Source organism: Phascolarctos cinereus, unplaced genomic scaffold (genome assembly GCF_003287225.1).
Source record: "Phascolarctos cinereus isolate Bilbo 61053 unplaced genomic scaffold, phaCin_HiC Scaffold_4;HRSCAF=312, whole genome shotgun sequence".
Lineage (NCBI taxonomy): Eukaryota > Metazoa > Chordata > Mammalia > Diprotodontia > Phascolarctidae > Phascolarctos > Phascolarctos cinereus.
In genome coordinates, this window is record NW_027555847.1 from 537789170 (window position 1) to 537808102 (window position 18933).

The following is an 18933-nucleotide window of genomic DNA, read 5'->3' on the forward strand; positions in this document are numbered from 1 at the left end:
CTTTTAATCTTCCCCCCTCTACTACCTCCCTCCTTCCTTCCCCAGTTACTAGTGAACAATTCTCCATAAGTAAGCTGGTATTTACCTATTGTATACATCATTTTGTCCCCCATTAAAAAGTAATCTCTTTAAAATCAGGGATCATTTTCTTTCTTTCTTTCTTGGTATTGAAAGCATTTAGTATAGTGCCTTGAACATAGTGGATGCTTACCAAATATTTTTAGAATTAAATTGAATTGAGTAGAATTAGTACATAGTCTTCCACTGGCCTCTCCCCAGACATCATTACTGCTTAATTGAATCTGCTCTTGCTTTTGCCTTGAGCAGCATAACCTTTATAAACCTAGGGATCACCTCCACATCACAATTAGGTATAGAGTTAGACTTTTGTGGAAGGTCTTACAAATAAGTATACAATAAGCTTTTGATTTATTGGTCTATTTTCCCTTCAATATCATGATAAATGGAACCAGTATTCCTCAGAAAGGAAGAGTAACAATCACAGAATAGTTACGTGCAAGCCTGCTAGAATTATTTTAAAGAAACTCTAGGTAGCTCTTTCCAGTCAGCAAACATTTATTAAGCTCTTACTATGTTCCAAGCACTGTTCTAAGTGCTGGGAATATAAATGCAAGAGAAAAAGAAAGACAGCCCCTGCCCTCAGAATTTAATCTCATGAGGAAAACAACATATAAAAGGAAGCTGAAAGGTGGGGGAGGTGGAAGGAGGAGAGAAGGTACACAGCCCAGGAGCATTGATGGAGAAATCCAGAGAGTGTAGTCTAGTGGGAATGAAGAAATAACCAGCCCTCCAATCAGAGGGAGGGGATGGGGGCAGAAGGTCCTTAGGAGTTGGGACTTTGTGAGTTCTAAGGATGAAGTTACCTTTCAAGAGGAAGAACTTTCTGAGGCATGATGAAGACACGTGGGGAGTGCAGTCTTGGGGGAAATTTCAATCTAGATCTGCTAGGATGGATGCTAATGATGGCTTTCCTTCGATTTGTGGGCACTAACTTTCTCACACAACTCTAAAACTTTTCCAAATAACTCCATTTTTTCTGTTTCACTCAGAGTTGAGCAAATAAGTGGTGGCAGTGGATAAAATGCTATACTTGGAGGGAGGAAAACCTGAATTAGAATCCTGCCTCAAGACATTTACCCTTAGGCAAGCCACATAACTGCTCTCATTCTCAGTTTCTTTATCTGTAAAATGAGGATAATAATAATAATAGCACCAACTTCATAGGGCTATTGTGAAGATCAAATGAGATAAGATATGTAAAGCACTTTGCAAACTTTAACATGCTATGTAAGGCAACAAACTTACATGTATAAATACTCGCTATTATCATTACTATTATGACACTGTAGTGGGGCTTTGAGAAGAGTGCTAAGGTCCTGTCAGTTTTGCTTTATTTTTGGACAGGCTGAGAAACTTCCTCCTTCCCTGTGAAGTTGTTTTCCAGTTCCTCCTTGGCTTTATATTTGCTCAAGTTTGTTCCCTCTCCAGCTTACTATTCCTGCTTAAGGGCTGGGGCCTGGGGAACTGAGCCTTACCTTCATTTCCTGTGCCCCTCACAGGAAGTGATCAGTAGAAACTCTTAGGTTAGTCCTTGAGGGAAATAAAAATTCTACCATAGGCAAGGGGCTCTCTCATGTCCCTAACTATATGTATGTAGGCAATTAAATGCAGTACATAGAGGAGCATCAGAGTTCAACTTTGTCTTCATTTGGAAATGGTTTAGTTGGAGATGCTTCTTTTCTATCCCCAGTTAGTGACTCCAAGCCAGGCCATTCTCAGCCTAGCTCCTAGTTTCTCTGGGAAGTCTGTATTCTCATTTTAGCTCCATCCTACTTTTGTCCTCCAATCTAGGTTGAGCTTTCTCACTTAGCACCACCTCCCCCCAAAACACACAAACATGTCCCCAATATCTACTCTCAATGCAGGCTGAGCAACATGACATTCTTGTCTGAGCTTCATTCCTCTAAGTGATGGGTTTTTTCTACTCTTTGTCTGCTTCTTCTCTGTTATTTCTTGGGATCCTGGAAACATCCAATCTTCTGGGAGAAGCGACATTGATTACCTGTCACCTATTTTTGGTCCTAACCTCTGATTTCACCAATTTGAGGACCACCCAACCAAACTTGTTATTGTTGTTCAGTCATTTCAGTCTTGTTCAGCTCTTTGTGACCCCATTTTGAAGGTCGTGGTGGGGAGTTTCTTGGCAAAGATACTGGAGTGGTTTGCCATTTCCCTTTCCAGATCATTTTACAGATGAGGAAACAGAGACAAACAGGGGTAAGTGACTTACCCAAGGTCACACAGCTAGTAAGTGTCTGAAGCTGGATTTGAACTCCTGAAGATGAATCTCCCTGATTCCAAGCCCAGTGCTCTATCCATTTCACCACCTAGCAGCCCAACAAAGCTTAGGTTACATAAGAAATTGCCTCCAGCAATGCAGATCATCAATTTATCTCTGATTTACAATATAAGAGAGTCACTTGGAGCACTAAAAGATCAAGGCATCTGCCCCTAGTCTCACTCACAGCCAGTTTCAGTCAGAGGTAAGACATGGACCCAGTTCTTTCTGACTGCAAGGCCAGCCTTCTAACACTATTGCCACACTTGACAATTAGTTCTAGTTATTAACACAGGTGAACAAGGCTTCAACATAGAAACAGAGAAGCAATGACCATACCAGGCATTCCACACATAAGTACATTGTGGATGGTTGCAAGTGGGTGGAAGAGAGAGGAAATTCTCGTTACAAACACTTACGTTTGTGGTACTACTATCTCCTATCTGTCATTTCTGTTAACTTGCATCTGGCCACCTTTCCCAGCTGTCTACACAGTCCCTATTAATAGCCTCAACAATGAACATTGCTTAAACCATCAAACTATACTGAGATCTCTTCCTGAAGAAAAGAAAAGGCACAATTAGTCATTCTTTTTTCTCTCCATTTTTTAACCAAAAGCTGCTGGCTTGTGTCCGGGTGACTGAAGGTCTCAGCAATGGTGTAAAGCTGGAGCTGTCTCTTTCTCTGGTGTTCCAGGGAGGGCTAGCTTCCTAATCAGACTCAAGAGAACAAAAAACACTAGAGGCTTTTCAGAAGTGACATTGTTCTCAACCTCATTGCCCCAGCACCAACCATTAACAATGGGACCTTTCTCCTCCCAGCCCAGTTAGGCAGCCTCCTTGGGTGGCCCAGGCACCCATTGCCTCTGCTGGAATAGAAGGCCTGGGGAGGTATGAAACATAAATTATTAAACAACTTTTCACAGCTTTCAAAACCATGCCATGATCGGAAGAAGCAGGCCTGGTTTTCCTTATTCAATCTCAGTCCTTTTGAGTGTTTGTCTTTTTTACACATGGCAAGGTTGCCTGCCTCCCTCAGTTCTAAAGGTCAAGTTGTCTGGTTACTTATCATCCTGTTAATCTTTCCAGCCCCATTCCATAAGACCAGATACCCTTTAATCAAGATAATTGAAGAGCAGACGGGCACTTGGCAAAGATTCTGACTCTGAGAATGAGCCACTTGGCACCAGGTTTACTATAGTTGTTTCAGATTAGGCTTGCCTTGGAGGCTCAGAAAGGAGGTGCTCTGGGGTTCATCTCAGCTCACTTCAGCAGCAGGCCCACTCTACCCCCATGTAGGGCAGAATGCTTCCATTACTGTGCTCCTTGAGGAAGATGCTTCCAGAAACCGCCCAGTAGCCTGGGGGACCTTCAGAGGGCTTTATCTGGTGATTTCAGGCTTAAGTGCAGTGATTGCCCGTCCTCAATCCACCTTCTTCACTTGATCTAGCTAAATGAGCACTCTAACTTGAGTCTAGGTATTTTGTGTCGGTTCAGAAAATCCAGCAAAGCCCGTTCTATAATCTTGTAAGAAGGATACCAAGAGACCTTTAGGCTCTAAGACTCGGCCTGTGGCATAAGAAATACAAACCAACAAGAGGTCCCAAGCCGCTTCTGTGACCGGAGCAAATAGGATCAAACCTGAGAGGCATAGGTGAGTACAATTCTTAATGACTCGGATCTGCAATGGCACAGACTTCTCTTACCTGAGAGGTGTGAACTGACTTATCTGGTGTTAATTAAAGACTAGAGGAAGTACCCTTGGCCCAGAAATATTCGGGAGGGGGGGAAATAGAGTCAGGAGGGGCAATTCCTATAGCATGACCGTAAAATGCAGTGGAGTTGGGGCTTTAGAGATGGTCTTGCTCTTCTTTGGTCATATTTTTTGTTTATGCTGATACTTTTCTGACATGATATGGCAGTCATTGGTCAAAATATCAGAAGCCTAATCAAGTCTCTAATACAACCAGCCCTCAATTGGTTATGTTGTATGAATCATTTGGGGCAGCTAAGTGGTACAGTGAATAGAGCAAGCTGGGCCTGAAGTCAGGAAGACTCATCTTCCCGAATTCAATAGCCTCAGACACTTACTAGCTGTGTGACCCTGGACAAGTCACATAACCCTGCTTGCCTCAGTTTCCTCATCTGTAAAATGAGCTGGAGAAGGAAATGACAAACCACTCTGGTACTGCCAAGAAAACCCCAAATGGGGCCACAAAGACGTGAGTGAGTGACTGAACAACATCAAAAATGAATCTTTTAAATTCAGACAATCTTGGTGCCTTTGTTTTAGGTTAACTTCTTCTAGCCCGTGGTTTGAAGCAGTGATAACAATAATTACTAATATTTATATAGTGCTATGTATCATCACTGTTGCTGAGCACTTTATAATTACTTTCTCATGTGGTCTTAACAATCCGGGGAGATAGGTGCTATTATTATCCCCATTTTATAGATGAGGAAACTGCCTTCCCAGAGTAAATAAGCAAACTGTCTAATGGTAACTTTTTTCTCCTTATGCTTCTTCTTTGGTGCTTACGCTATGTATGAAGAGTGTTAGGTTCTAATGTCAGAGCATCTGGATTCAAATTTGATGCTTACTACCTGTGAGACCTCGGACAAATCATTAACCTCCCAGGGCCTTGATTTCTTCATCAATGAATGAATGAATAAAAAGGCACTTATTAGGTGTTCCCTCTGACATTTTGCTAAACCCTAGGGATACAAAAAAAGTAACCGAGGCAGTTCCTACCCTCTAGGAACTTAGGTTCTAAAGGGAGGGGTGGGGTGGGAGATGTATTACAAAAGTTGGTGGGGCAGAATGGTGAATTTGGGGTATTTTGAAAAGAACTGGATCATGATGTGATGACCTGTTTCTGGGCAAGATAAAGTGAATATTCAACTGTCTGAACCTAGCACCTGAGGGCAGGAATCTGAATTCAAATGTGAGGGTTAGATTAGATTGCCTCTGAGGTCCTGGTGAGGAATCTGTGATTCCAGGAAGCCTGAGATCATGAGACTTCTTAACTGTGTGACCTTGGGCAAGTCAAATTGACCCTCTGAGTCTCAGGTTCCTCTTCTGTAAATTGAGACTAATAATACTTTCACTATCTAGTTTACATGATTATTGTGAAGAAAACATTTTTCTAAGTCTTAATGCACTACAGAAATATGTGTTGCTATTACTATAACTAAATATATACATACATACATACATACATACATACATATATATGTATATATATATATAGATATAGATATAGATATATATCTCAAGCTATGTGACCTTGGGTAAGTCATTTAATCCCTGGGCCTCAGTTTCCTCATTTGTAAAGTCTGGAAGACCTGATTATTATAAGCAAAGGAACTAAAGATCTCTTCATTACACTGGGGCAGGGTGGGCCTGCCTGCTTAGCTGAATTGAGCTCAGCCCCAGAGCAAATGATTTACATTTGTGACCTTGGATAAGTCACTTAATCCCTGGGCCTCAGTTTCTTTATCTGTAAAACCAGAGGGTTGGACTAGAAGATCACTAAGGTATTCCAGATCAACAATTTCATATCTTTAAGAGGTGAAAGGACTTTGAGCCAAAAGAAGTGAGACGAAGAAGATAAGGAGGAATAGTAGAAAGAATCACAAGCAGTGAAATGAACCTGACAACTATTCCGTTTTATTCAGGTTACAAAGGCCCAGATACTTAGATCATTTTTCAGGAGGTTTAAAAGCTTAATAATCAATAATCATTCATTAAGCACCTATTATGTGCCAGGCACTCTGGAGATACAAATACAAAAAAAAGAAAGTCCCTACCCATAAGGAGATTTACAATCTAATGGAGGAAGACAGTATTGGGGTTTGTCCTTTGTTCTCAAAGAGGACCATGACGTCAGGAAGATGATGACACGACTTGCAAGTGACTTTGATTTGAGTGAGGGAGGGCTGTGCACAGTCACCAGCCTCACTTTCTCCTCCAGAGCCATCTGGGTCCAGTGGCCAGATACAGATCAGGACAACTGGGGATGGCCCAGGATGAAATGGGAGACCTTGGCTTTTTTAAGGTCTTTTCCAGGTCTACAATTCTTCAGTCACTTCTTACCCCTGAATGAGAGAAAAACATATTTATTAGAGTATAAGCAGAATGAACAGAGATGGCGGGGCGGAAGGTTCTTGGTAGGAAATTGTCAATGTTTGCGATGTAAACTATGAGAGGTTAAAATCTGAGTGCTGAAATATGAGTTGTTACTGTGAATGGAAAAAAAATATTTTAGGGTAACCTGAGAGGAGATTTCAGTTTTAAAAAGTCAGTATGTATAAAGCTTTAGGGTGACTGATCTTGACAATTGGAAACAATATGGAAAGGGGTTCCATAACGTAACCTCAAAATAGGTCAAGGTATGTTTTAATGAGTCACTGAGTGGATTACTTCTTCTTCTTCTCTCTCTCTCTTTTTTTTTTTTTGCTAGGCAATGGGGTTAAGTGACTTACCCAGGGTCAGGAACAGCTAGCAAGTGTCAAGTGTCTGAGGTCGCATTTGAACTCAGGTCTTCCTGACTCTAGGGCAGATGCTTTATTCACTGTGCCACCTAGCTGCCTCAATTATTGGTTTTTGTACTGATGAAGTCAGAAATCGAGCCAAAAACTAATGGGTGACAGATAATCAAATGGTGCCTCTCCCAAGTACTGGCTGTGCCTAGGATCCTAGGAAATAATAGGCAGAGGAAAAACAGACAGAATGGAAGCTAGGGAAATGGAAAAGACTGCTTCTTGGAGAATCAGGAAAGCCCAGGCAGGGATACAACTCTACCTGACTTACTAGTAGAAATTGGGGGACCAGATGAGAGCTGTCATTTCCTCAGACCAGTCAATCAAGCACTTCCTATGTGTCAGGCACTGTGCTAAGCCCTGGGAATACAAAGACAGGCAGAAAAACAGTCCCTGCCCTCAAGGAGCTCATGATATAATGCAAGAAACTACATGCAGACAGCTATGTACGTACAAACTACATATATATAGGATAAATTGGAAAATAATAAATAAAAGGAAGGCATTGGAAATGAGAAAGAAGGTGATATGATTGGGCTTATACATCACTTTACTGGTTGATTTGGGATGGGAAGAGACTTGAGGCAGACAAATCCCCAGCAATCTTTGCAGTAAATCAAGGCCTGGGGTGATGAGAGAGTAGTAGCAGTGTCAGAGGAGGGAAGAGGGCATATTCTGGAGATAGTGCAAAGATGAAACCTACAGGGCCTTGGCAAGAGATTGGCTATGAGGGGGTGAGAGATTGTGATGAATCCAGGATGACTCCTAGGTTGTAGGCCTAAGGGAAGGGCAGGATGGTACCCTCTATAGTAAAAGAGAAGGTAGAAGTAGGAAGGTTTAGGGGGAAAGTAATGAGTCTTACTGAGTTTAAGATGTCTACTAGACATCCAGTTTAAGATGTCTGAAAAACAGTTGGAGATATGAGAATGAAGGTCAATAGAGAGACTAGGGCAGGAAAAGTAGATTTGAGAATGGTAATTAAAGATGGTAATTAAATCCTTGAGAGCTGATGAAATCACCAGATGAAGTAGTAGTAGTATAGGAGAAGAGATGAGGACCCAGGATAGAACCTGAGGGACACCTGGATTAGAAGTTGTGATCTGGGGGCAGCTAGGTGGTGCAGTGGATAGAGATGAGTTCAAATCCGGCCTCAGACCAAACATTTGACGCTTACTAGCTGGGTGATCCTGAGCAAGTCACTTAACCCCAGTTGCTTAAAAATTAAAAACAAAAAAAATAGAAGAAATTGTGATCCGAAGGAGGATCCAGCAAAGGAGACAGAAAAAGATCAATCAGGGAGGAAAAGAACCAAGACAGAATGGTGTTCTGAAAACCTATAGAGAAGAGAATATCAAGGAGGATGGCATAATCAAGTGTCAAAGGTTGTGGAGAGGTCAAGGAGAATGAAGACTGAGAAAAGGCCATTGGATTTGGCAACTAAGAGATCACTGGTAACTTTGGAGAGAGTAATTTTGTTAGAACAATGTCGGAAGCTAGATTGTAAAGGGTTAAGAAGAGAGTGAGAGGAGAAAAAGTGGAGACACTTATTGTAGACGGTCTTTTGAAGTTTAGATACAAAGGACAGAAGAGAAATGGAATATTAGTTAGCAGGGATGGAAAGATTAAGAGAGGTTTCTTTTTTTTGTTTTTAGGATAGGGGAGATGTGAGCAGGTTTGTAGGCAGTAGGAAATGAGCCAGTGGACAGTGAGAGATTGAAAATTAGTGAAAGAGTAGAGACGACAAAAGGGAAAGACTGTTGGAGGAGACAGAATAGAACAGGATCATTTGGACCAGAGGTATTCGTCTTGGTATAGAGCAAGGCCACTTCATCATGTAAGATGGGGGGAAGGAGGAGTGGCAGAAGGCACCTGAGTGATAGGAGATGAGAAGAGAAGACAAGAGGGAATTCATGATGAATGGCCTCAATGTTATTTGTAAAATATGAGGCAAGGTTCTCAGCTGAGAGAGTGGGGGGAGGGGGAGCCATGGGAGGTTTGTGGAGGGTGAGAAAGGTTTAAAAGAGCTGCTGTGGTGAGTGGGATAATGAATTAATAAGGGAGGATTGCCTAGCAGCAGTGAGGTCCCAGTTGACATTATGTAACATAAATTTGTAGTAGATCCAGTCAGAATGGTTGCGTGATTTTCTCCACCTTCATTCACCAGCCCAAGTGTAGGCTTGAAGGTGATAAATGCTGAAAGTGATCCAAAGCTGAGGCTTGGGTGGGTGTAATGAGAGATATGATAAGGAAGCTAGGGATTCTAGGGAGGAGGACAAGGTAGAGTTATTCAACTCCTTCAATTCCTGGTTCACCAAGGAATCAAGATGAAGAGAAGAGGAGAGAGTGGCTCATGCAGGAGAGATGGCCTGGAAGAGTGTTGTAGGGTCAAGGGATTAGAGATCACAGTGAGAATGAATGGTGGGGTTATGTAAAGGAAGGCAAAGAAAAAGATGAAAAACTGATAGATTATGATTGGATAAGGAGGTTTCAGAATTCTTGAACACAGAGGTAGATTGAGGATAAGATCATCTTTACGTGCGTGGTTGAAGTTGGGTGGAGGATTAGCTCCTGGGAGGAGAGTAGGTTGAACAACTGAGTGTTTAGGTAGAGAGAGAATTGAGAGAGAATCAATACGTATGTTAAAGTCCCCTAGTACGAGGGGAAGATTTGGGGAGGAAAGAAAAATTGTAAAGCAGGCATCAAATTCATTGAAAAAGGAAGGAGAGTTATCGGGGGGTCTACAGACCACTGCTACCAGGGTTTTGATTACGTGGTAGATATGAGTAATATGAATGTCAAAGAAGAAAGGTTACTGAATAAAGAAAAAGGGGGAGAAGTGGCAATGGGGAGCAAGGAATATTCCAACCCTGAAATTTCACCTCACCGACAAATCATTAAAAATGACCAAAAAAATGGCAATACTTAATGTTGGAGGGGTTGTGGAAAGATAGGCACATTAATACATTATTGGTGGGGCTGTAAAATGCTATAGCCACTTTGTAAAGCAACTTGGAAGTATGTAAATAAAGTGATTAAAATGTCTATACTCTTTGAACCAGAGATTCTATTATGGGCTTGTATCCCAAGAAAACTATCAATAACAAAAAATTGTCTCTACATACTCAAAAATTTTTATAGCAGCACTTTTTTATGATAGCTAAGAATTAGAAGCAAAATTGATGCCCATCAATTGGGGAATGACTAAAACAAAATTGTGGTACGTGGGATATTACTGTGCTTTAATGATGGGTGTGACATACAGAGAAGCATGGAAAGATCTCTATGAATTGATGCAGAGTGAAGTAAGCAGAGCCAAGAAAACATGTTCAAGTGTTGTTGTTCAGTTGCATCCAACTGTGACCCTATTTGGGGTTTTCTTGGCAGAGATACTGGTGTGGTTTACCATTTCCTTCTCTAGCAACAAATACAACAATGTAAATGGAAAGAGCAATGACACACCAAAAAACCAAAAGTAAATGTAACAAAATTATAAAGATCAAGCGGGACTTGAATAGGAGGTATGAGAAGATGTTCCCAACTTACCCCTAGAAGTTGGGAGGTCCACAGATGTTATACATTGCATATATTTTCAGATTTTCTCAACGTATCAGCTGACTTCTTTCTCTCTCTCTAAAAAAATACTATTTGTCGTACGAGATGGTTCTCTGCAAGGGAGAGGGGGAGGGATGCATGAAAAGCTATGGTGTGTATGAAACAGAAAATATCAATAAAAACACAAATAATAAAAAAGATCACTGGTGATTTGGAGAGAGGTTTCAGTTCAGCAACGAGGTCAGAAGTCAGACCATAAAGAGTTAAGAAGAGAGTAAGAAGGCATCTGCTGTAGATGGTGAAACTTAACACACTATTATATAATAGTACATAATAATAGGGATGTTAGCTATTACTATTCATTCATTCATTTCCCATATCGCAAAAGTGGTGCAATTGAAGCCTCGAAATAACAACCAAATCCAAAGATGAAAAGGCAGTAAAATTTGACCAAAAAGAAGTTCTAGAGTAGATTTAAATGACAAATTTGTTCTTTTCTTGCCTGAGATCTCTAGATTTGGACTCAGAAGACCTGTATTCAATATAACTCTCTTACTACCAGTGTGACTTTGAGCAAATAATTCCACCTCTGCAGGCCTGTTTCCTTTTGTATAAAATCAGTGATAGACTAGGTGATCTTTAAGATTGCTTCCAATTTTAAATCTTATGAAGTGCAAAATAGGGAAAGGAGTGAAATGAGTGAGTTATTCCTGGCTACTTTATCAGAAACAGTAAATTGAAAATGATCAGTCCTCAGTATAGTTTTTTTTTTAATTTTATTTTGTTTTAATCGCAATTAAGGAACTCTCAATAGAGCTTATCCTCAAACAGCATTTGAGATGTTCTAATTTGAGTTGAAGTTATTATTTTTCCTTTCTTTTGGTCTATATTTTGCTTAATTTTTTAAACCTTTGATTCTATTGGTTCAAGATTCTAATACAGTAAATAAAATTAAAAACAGATGAAAATTTAAAAAATTAAGTTAAATGGGTCTCTTGCAAAATGTCCCACTCACTACCTTCTCTTCCTTCAAGGTTGTTAATTTTCAGCCTGCTCTGCTGCAGGAGATAAAGGACCTAATTTCCTCTTGATCCTTTTTCCAGCTTTTGGCTCTTGATCTTGTAACTTGATGGTTTAGCTTGACCTAAGCGACTTCCTCCTACAGTGTGAAATCAGTCTAGTCATTGTTCCCACTGGGAAAAAAAAAAAAGGCAAAGTATGAGTATGAATGGTTTATTAGCACCACCTTCTGGCTGATCTTCTTACTCTCATGAATTGAAAATATCTTATTTTGCCTTAATTTTGTCCTTACAGACTTATTATTTAAACTTTCTACTTCATTCACAGGGAGTACTACAAGGAATATTCATTGGAAATTTTGTTCTGTGGTTGGTTTTATTGCTATTTTCCCTCAAACAATAAATTATCTTGCCTCTACAAAGTACATAGTTTTAATTTCTGTTGTTTTCTAATAACATCCTAATTATTTCTGTATATTCTGCCAACACTGAGCTCTCGTCTTTGCTCCTTCAAATAAAACTTTATATTTCAGGATTATATCCTGAATGCTTCCTCCACCCTCATTTTCAACTTCTTTCCTTATTCTGATTTTCCAAGCACAAACTTATTACCCATCTGGGTAAATTTGATTAAAGCAGCCTTGTTGACATTAAACTAATCATCTACACTTGATTACTCAATATTTTAACAACTGAGTAGCAACTCTTGCTTTCTGGCTGTTGACAGCAGGCAGGATTGCATGAAGAAGTTTGTATTAATGAACTGCAGAAATAGTGATGGGGTACATAGAAATGTACAGGGTAAGAAACCAGTGCCTCTTTCTCCTTTCTGCCTGGACGAGTTATGTTAGTCAGTTTTAAATTGCTTGCTACCATGAAGAGGTAGAACTGAAGGTCTCCAGAGCTGTTGTGTTGACCTCGTTGTTGTATGCCTGTGAAACCTGCACCATATACCAATGCCATGCCAGGAAACTGAATCACTTCCAACTGAATTGTCTTAGGAAGATTCTGAAGATCACCTGGCAGGATAAGATACCAGACACTGAGGTCCTTTCTCAAACTAAATTGCCAAGCATTGAAACTTTACTGCAGAGAGTGCAACTGCAATGGTCTGGCTATATTGTTCAAATGCCAAATGTATGCTCGCCAAAAAGACTATTTTATGGAGAACTCACACTAAGGCAAGCGCTCACATGGTGGCCAGAAAAAGCAATACAAGGACACTCTCAAGGTCTCTCTTAGGAACTTTGGAATTGATTGTATGATATGGGAGACACTGGCACATGGTGCGCCCTCATCAGAGAAGGTACTGTGCTCTATGAGCAAACCAGAATTGAAGTAGCTCAAAAGAAATGTGAGATGGGCCAATTTAGAGAATCCACTCCAAATACTCACATGGACTATTTATGGCGCGACTTATGGTAGAGCATTCCAAGCTCCTATTAGGCTGATCAGCCACAGTCAGACAAACTGTAACTTGATTCTAACATAGTGATGTCATTTTGGTCCTCTTTGAGAATGAAATACAACTACCGTACCACCACCATTTCCATCCTGCTCACCTCCTCCTTTCCTCCCTCCCCTCCCCTGCCATGTCCTAGTCTAAAGCTAGCCACACCATCCACTGTGTTCTCTAGAATGTCTGCTCCTTTTCCATTCTCACTCCCCCTATCCTCTGGCTCTTACTTGGCTCCCTCCTGATGACAGTTTCCCTGGCCACCTTTTCTAGCACTTGTTGAAGTTTCACTCATGCTTCCCCTAACCCATCTTCCCCATTCATTGATTGAGGTGGGGGAGTTGGAATGCTCTTTGTTCCCTGTTGTCATTTCTGGGTTCTTACCTTACCACAATAACCTCTCCTCCTTTGAGGTTCAATCTATATCTACCACCCAATCAAAATCCAGGTAGCTGTTGTCTACAGACCTCTAGGACACTTCTTTCCTTCATCAATGAGTTCAGTGCCTGGTTTACAGTTTTTATTTACTTCCCAATTCCTATTCTCATATTAGGGGACTTCAATATATATATATACTCTCCCAAACACCCTAAACTCCCAGTTCTTCAACTTGCTCACTTCCCATGACCTACTCCTCCACTCTACCTCAGCTGCACATAGAGATTCTGGTCATACTCTTGATCTTACCATCATCCACTAGTGTTTCATATTCATGAACTCTGAAATTCTTTTATATGATCATAATCTTTTGTCCTTCCTCCTTTCCCTCTGCCTTATATCCCCTCACTTTGTTCTTCATCCTGACTCTGACCTCTATCCCCTCCATCCCCAGTTCTTTCCCAGGCCACCTCCCCTGTACTGGCTACACTCTCCTTTCTTCCCCATCTTGACCCTTTGGTGAACCAATTCAATTTTACATTGTCCTCTTCCTTCAAGTGCTTTGTCCCCTTAGCCTATAGCTTATCTTGTCCTGCTAAGCCTCAGCCTTGGATTACTCCCACTGTCTGCTGCCCTCACTCCTACTCATAAGCTGCTGACTGAAGCTGGAAAAAAATCATGAAACCTTGCTGACTAGGTCTACTACAAATTCATATTCATATTATCAATTGGGCCTTCGCTGTGGCAAGGCAATCTTTTTGTATTTCCTTAATTGATTCATTATCCTACTTGTCTTAGCAGCTTTTTCAAATCATTTCATTCCTTCTTAAGTCTCCTGAGATTCCCTTCTTCCATCCTCTCAACTAAGAACTTTGCCTCATATTTCACTGAAAAAAAAATTGAAGTTATTCACCAAGAGCTCCCTCTTTTCCCCTTTTTCCTGTCATATCATTCAGATGCCTTCTGCTACCATCTCTTCCTTTACTCCTATCTCATATGAAGAGATGCCCCTTCCCCTTGCCAGCACAAACCCCTCTACATACGCAAGTGATCCCACTACATCCCATCTCCTCCAGCAGATTGCCTCCTCTATCATCCTCACTCTCTTATTTATGTTCAATCTCTCCCTGTCTACTGGCTACTTCCCTATTGCCTACATGCTTCCCTTATCCTCAAATAAGTTTCACTTGATCTGAATATCCCTACCAGTAATCATCCTATATTTCTTCCCCTATTTCATGATTAAACTCCTTGAGAAGTCTGCCTATAGTCTGTACCTCCCTTTCCTTTCCTCTCACTCTTGTCTTAGTGCTCTGACTTCTGTCCACATCATTCAATTTAAACTGCTTTCTCTAAAGTTACCGCTAACTTCTTCATTGCCAAAACTAATGACCTTTTCTCAATCCTCATCTTCCTTGACCTCTCTGCAGCCTTTTATAATGTCAATTATCATCTTCTCCTTGATGCTGACTTCTCTCTAGGTTTGGATGGCATTACTCTCTTCTGATTCCCCTTTGAACTGTCTGATTTCTCCTCTATTTCCTTTGCTGGAGCTTCATCCAGGACATGCCTGCTAATTGTGGATGTCTTCCAAGGCTCTGTCCTGGAGACTCTTCTTTTCTCTCTCTGCTATTTCTCATGGTGATCTTATCAGCTCCTATGGATTCAATTATAATCTCTATGCAAATGATTCTCAGATCTAATTTCTAGTCCTAACTCTCTGCGGACTTCCAGTCTTGCATCTCCAACTGCCCTTGAACCAAATGTCCTGTAGACATCTTGAACTCAGCTGTCCCAAACTGAACTGATCATCTTTCCCTAAAAACTCTCCCCTCTTCCTAACTTTCTTCTCGGTGCCAAGTCTACCACCATCCTCCCAGTCACTCAGACTCGAAACCTATGTGTCATTCTTGACTCCTCACTCTCAATTGCCAAGTGTTGTTGATTCTACCTTCATAATGTCTCTCATCACTTGTATATACTTCCTTCTCTCCTCTTACTCTGTCTCAAGCCTGATGAAGACTCTCATCACCTCACATCTAGACTATTGCAATAGCTTTCTGGTTGGTCTCCTTTGCCTCAAATCTCTCCTCACTCTAGCTCAGGTTTGACCGTATCAGCTCTCTGCCTCCCTATTACTTCCAGGATAAAATAATAAAATATTTTGTTTGACTTTTAAAACCATTCATAACTTAGCCCCCTCCTACTTTCCCAATCTTCTTTAACACTACTTCCCTCCACAAACTCTGTAGTCTAGTAACATTGGTCTTCTTGTTGCTCCTTCACAAAACACTCTGTCTCTCAACTCCCCTGCATTTTCATTGGCTCTCCACAATACCTGGAACTATTTCCCTCCTCATTTCTGCCTTCTGGCTTCCTCGACTTCCTTCAAGACTCAACTAAAGTTTCATCCTCTACAAGAAGTCTTCCTTGATCCTTCTGAATGCTGATTCCTTTCCATTGAGATTGTCTCCAGTTTATACTGTATGTGTCATTTGTACCTAACTGTTTGCATGTTGTCTCTCTCATTAGACTGGGAAGTCTTTGAGAGAATGGACTGTTTTTGCTTTTTTTTTTGGTATCCTGAGGGCTTTGTCCAATGCCTGGAACAGAGTAAGTGGATGCTTAATAAATACATGTTGAGTTGTCTGTAACTATTAATATTTGGATTACTTTGGCAATAGTAGTGGTAAGAGCACTGAATTTGGTGTCTACCTCAAGTAGTTATTGTGAGGATCAACCAAGATAATATATTTAAATCACCATATAATAAAATGTCAGCTATTATTATTGATGATGATCACACAGACAAAAGTGGCAGAGAGGATTTAAACACTAGCTGTCCTCATTCCCAATCAAATATTCTTTCCACTACACTAATCTGCCTTTTCTATCCAGAGCAATAACACAGAAATGAGGCAGTTATTTCAGGTTGTGATAACCACCCCTGGGCATCATTTTCCAGGGATAGGAAAGTAGAATTTTTTGCTTTTGAAAGTACCACATCGTAATTATTGACAATGGAGCTCTCACATTCCATTTCTTCTCTTTCAACATTCAAAAACTGGACTTTTTTATGTGCTTAGGTAAGTGAATTTATGGATTATATCATCTAGTTTTACCTAAGCTGCCCTTACAAAGTGGATGAGTGGTTTAAAAACATACTAGCAAGGAAGATGGAATTGAAAATATTAATGATATGAGCACAATTGGATAGGGGAAAAAAGGGGGCAGAGTTGCCCCCTTCCACTCCCAGGATTCCTAGCTCTTTGTCAGGAATATCACAAGGTGACAACAATGACAACCACACTCGATCCAGTACTTAACAAAATTTCTCTAAACAGTGAAAAATGTTTGGAATCATTTTCTTACTTGATAGAGAAAGACAAAAAAACCCCTACATATTATTAGGGAAGCATTTGTTCTTCCTAAAAATTGTTGAAATAATTCAAGGGAAAACAATGTGGGAAACAAACCTAAAATGCATTCCATTGTTAGCAAATATTGTTGCAAGATGCGTAAAAAGGCTGCTGAAGATTTAAAGAAACAAGTATTAATAACAAATTACATGGGAGAGGCATGTTTCTTTTTACATTTGGATGAAAGTACAGATGAATAGTGTCTCAACTGAGTGAAGATGACAGTCAATCTGTATGTTAAATCTTAGTAAAGTTTAATTTCTTTTTTTTTTTTAGATAGTTCTAATATTTCCTTGCTGCACCCCAGTGGATGATCTTGTATGTCCCATGTTGGGAACCATTCCTAAAACCATTGTTTTAGGGACATCATTTTGGCAGTTTTGTGGAAACTGCATTGGAGAGGTAGAAATGCAAGAGCAATTAGGTCTGGATGATAAAGACTATGACTGACCCTCGATGGAGGAAAGGATACCGAGCAATAATGGTAAAGGGATAACCTGGAAGTGAGAGTAAGAAGCAAAGAATATGTCTGCTATTCCTTCTGGTCAGAGAGTAGTACATAGCTCTGGAGAAGGTTGCTAGGGATGCAGTGTCTTCTGCATTCATACCAGAAAATCAGTGTCTGCTGAGGAGGCAAGACAGAGTATCAGGAAACTGTTTGGCCCATCTGTCTCCCTAAAGCTTTTACCTTTCATGACTAAATGTATTCTGGGTCCTTTTACCCCAGCTCCTTACACTGATTTGTTGGTGTGGTCATGGGTCAGGTTTCCTCTTTCCCATTGATTCAGTCACATCAGTCAGGCCATGAACTCAGACATAAAATTCTGTTTAGCTCCAGCTCTGCACATGAATAAGGCCATTACTTGCTTAAATTTTTGTGATTTATGGGGTCTATCAGGCTTCCCTGACCCTGATCATTGTACCCATCCTCACTGCCCTCCCCACCACCCCAGTTTGCCTTAGTGCCTGCAATTCTCTCCATTAATATCAATCCTTAAGAGGTGGGTTTCCAACATTACAATCTAATGTGTGTGAAAATATCTTAGGACACATTTAGAACACATCATTGGCCCTGAAATTGCAAATGAAACAGAAGTGGCAGTTGCATACCCAACTGCATGTAAGTGTAAACTCATTTGAAATATCTGAAAATTAAACCAAAGTGTCTAGTCACATAACCCTTTCTTACCATGGTAATTACCCTTTTTCTGTTTTGCTCATAGAAATGATCTAGCCATATGCTTCTTTAGCTCAGTTGATAAGGGCAGAGCTTTTTAACCAGTGTGCTGTAAGACTTTTGGAATAATGAGAATAAATTTCTTCAACATCTTTAACACTAGTGAATAAACTAAATCGATGCTATATTCACCACAGACATTTTACATATGATGTCTTTGGGAGGAGTGAGAACAAGCAGAAGGAAATTCATTAACTGCTCAAAGTCTAATCTTTGAAAGCCCCTCAATACTGTAAAGAAAGATGTAAACAGTATGGACCTTGGTGTCAGACCTACCCCCAGTTACCAGTTGTGTAACCTTAAGCAACTCACTTACCCTGTCCAGGCCTCAGTTCCTCCTCTGTAAAATGAGTGATTCAGACTAGTGATCTCTAAGGCTCTTTCAAGCTCTAAAGCTCTATGTCCCATTTGTAAAGTTGAAATAAAATCATGAGTAATTTACAAAATACAAATGTTAAAAAGAGTTTATCATCAACAGCAATAAGCACTTATTAAGTGACTATGGTGTGCCGAGCACTGTGATAGGCAATGGTGGAGAAAACATGCATAGATAAGGAAAAGGTTAGAGCCTGGTGGTCTGTGGAGCATTTTGCTGTGACCGATTCAGTCTTTGATCAGAGCAGTAGCTGCGCTTGGTTCTGTGGTCAAAGACATTGCCTCTTTGATAGCCAACCATTTTGAAAAGGTGTCCCACAGGTCAAAAAGGGACTAGGCAAAAATGTATCAGAGTCAAGTCAAAGACTTCATTAGTGCAGGAAAAATAACTCGGAAAATATGACCTAATGACAGATCGTAGAGAACATCATCATTATGATAGTATATTCAATCAGCTTGGCAAAAGAGGGTGTATTGCCTAATGAATAGAGGGGCTGGCTTTGGAGTCAGGACATCACAGGTTTAAGTACTGTCCCTGACACACACCAGCTGTGTGTGACCCTGGATAAACCCCTTATCTTCTTAATGCCCCCTGGT

At 40.5% G+C, this 18933-nt stretch overlaps 1 protein-coding gene across 2 annotated transcripts in view; it reads left to right on the forward strand.

Moving 5' to 3' along the window:
* CNDP1 (carnosine dipeptidase 1) overlaps positions 1 to 18933 on the forward strand; it is a 69416-nt gene that overhangs the window by 11804 nt on the left and 38679 nt on the right. Inside the window, exon 1 of one of the 2 annotated variants that reach the window (XM_020997639.2) lies at positions 3530 to 4012. The exons of the other annotated variant lie outside the window; for it this stretch is intronic. The gene's annotated coding sequence lies outside the window, so the exon portion shown is untranslated. Of the gene's footprint in view, positions 1 to 3529; positions 4013 to 18933 lie in introns of those variants that run through there. 2 annotated transcript variants of the gene reach the window in all.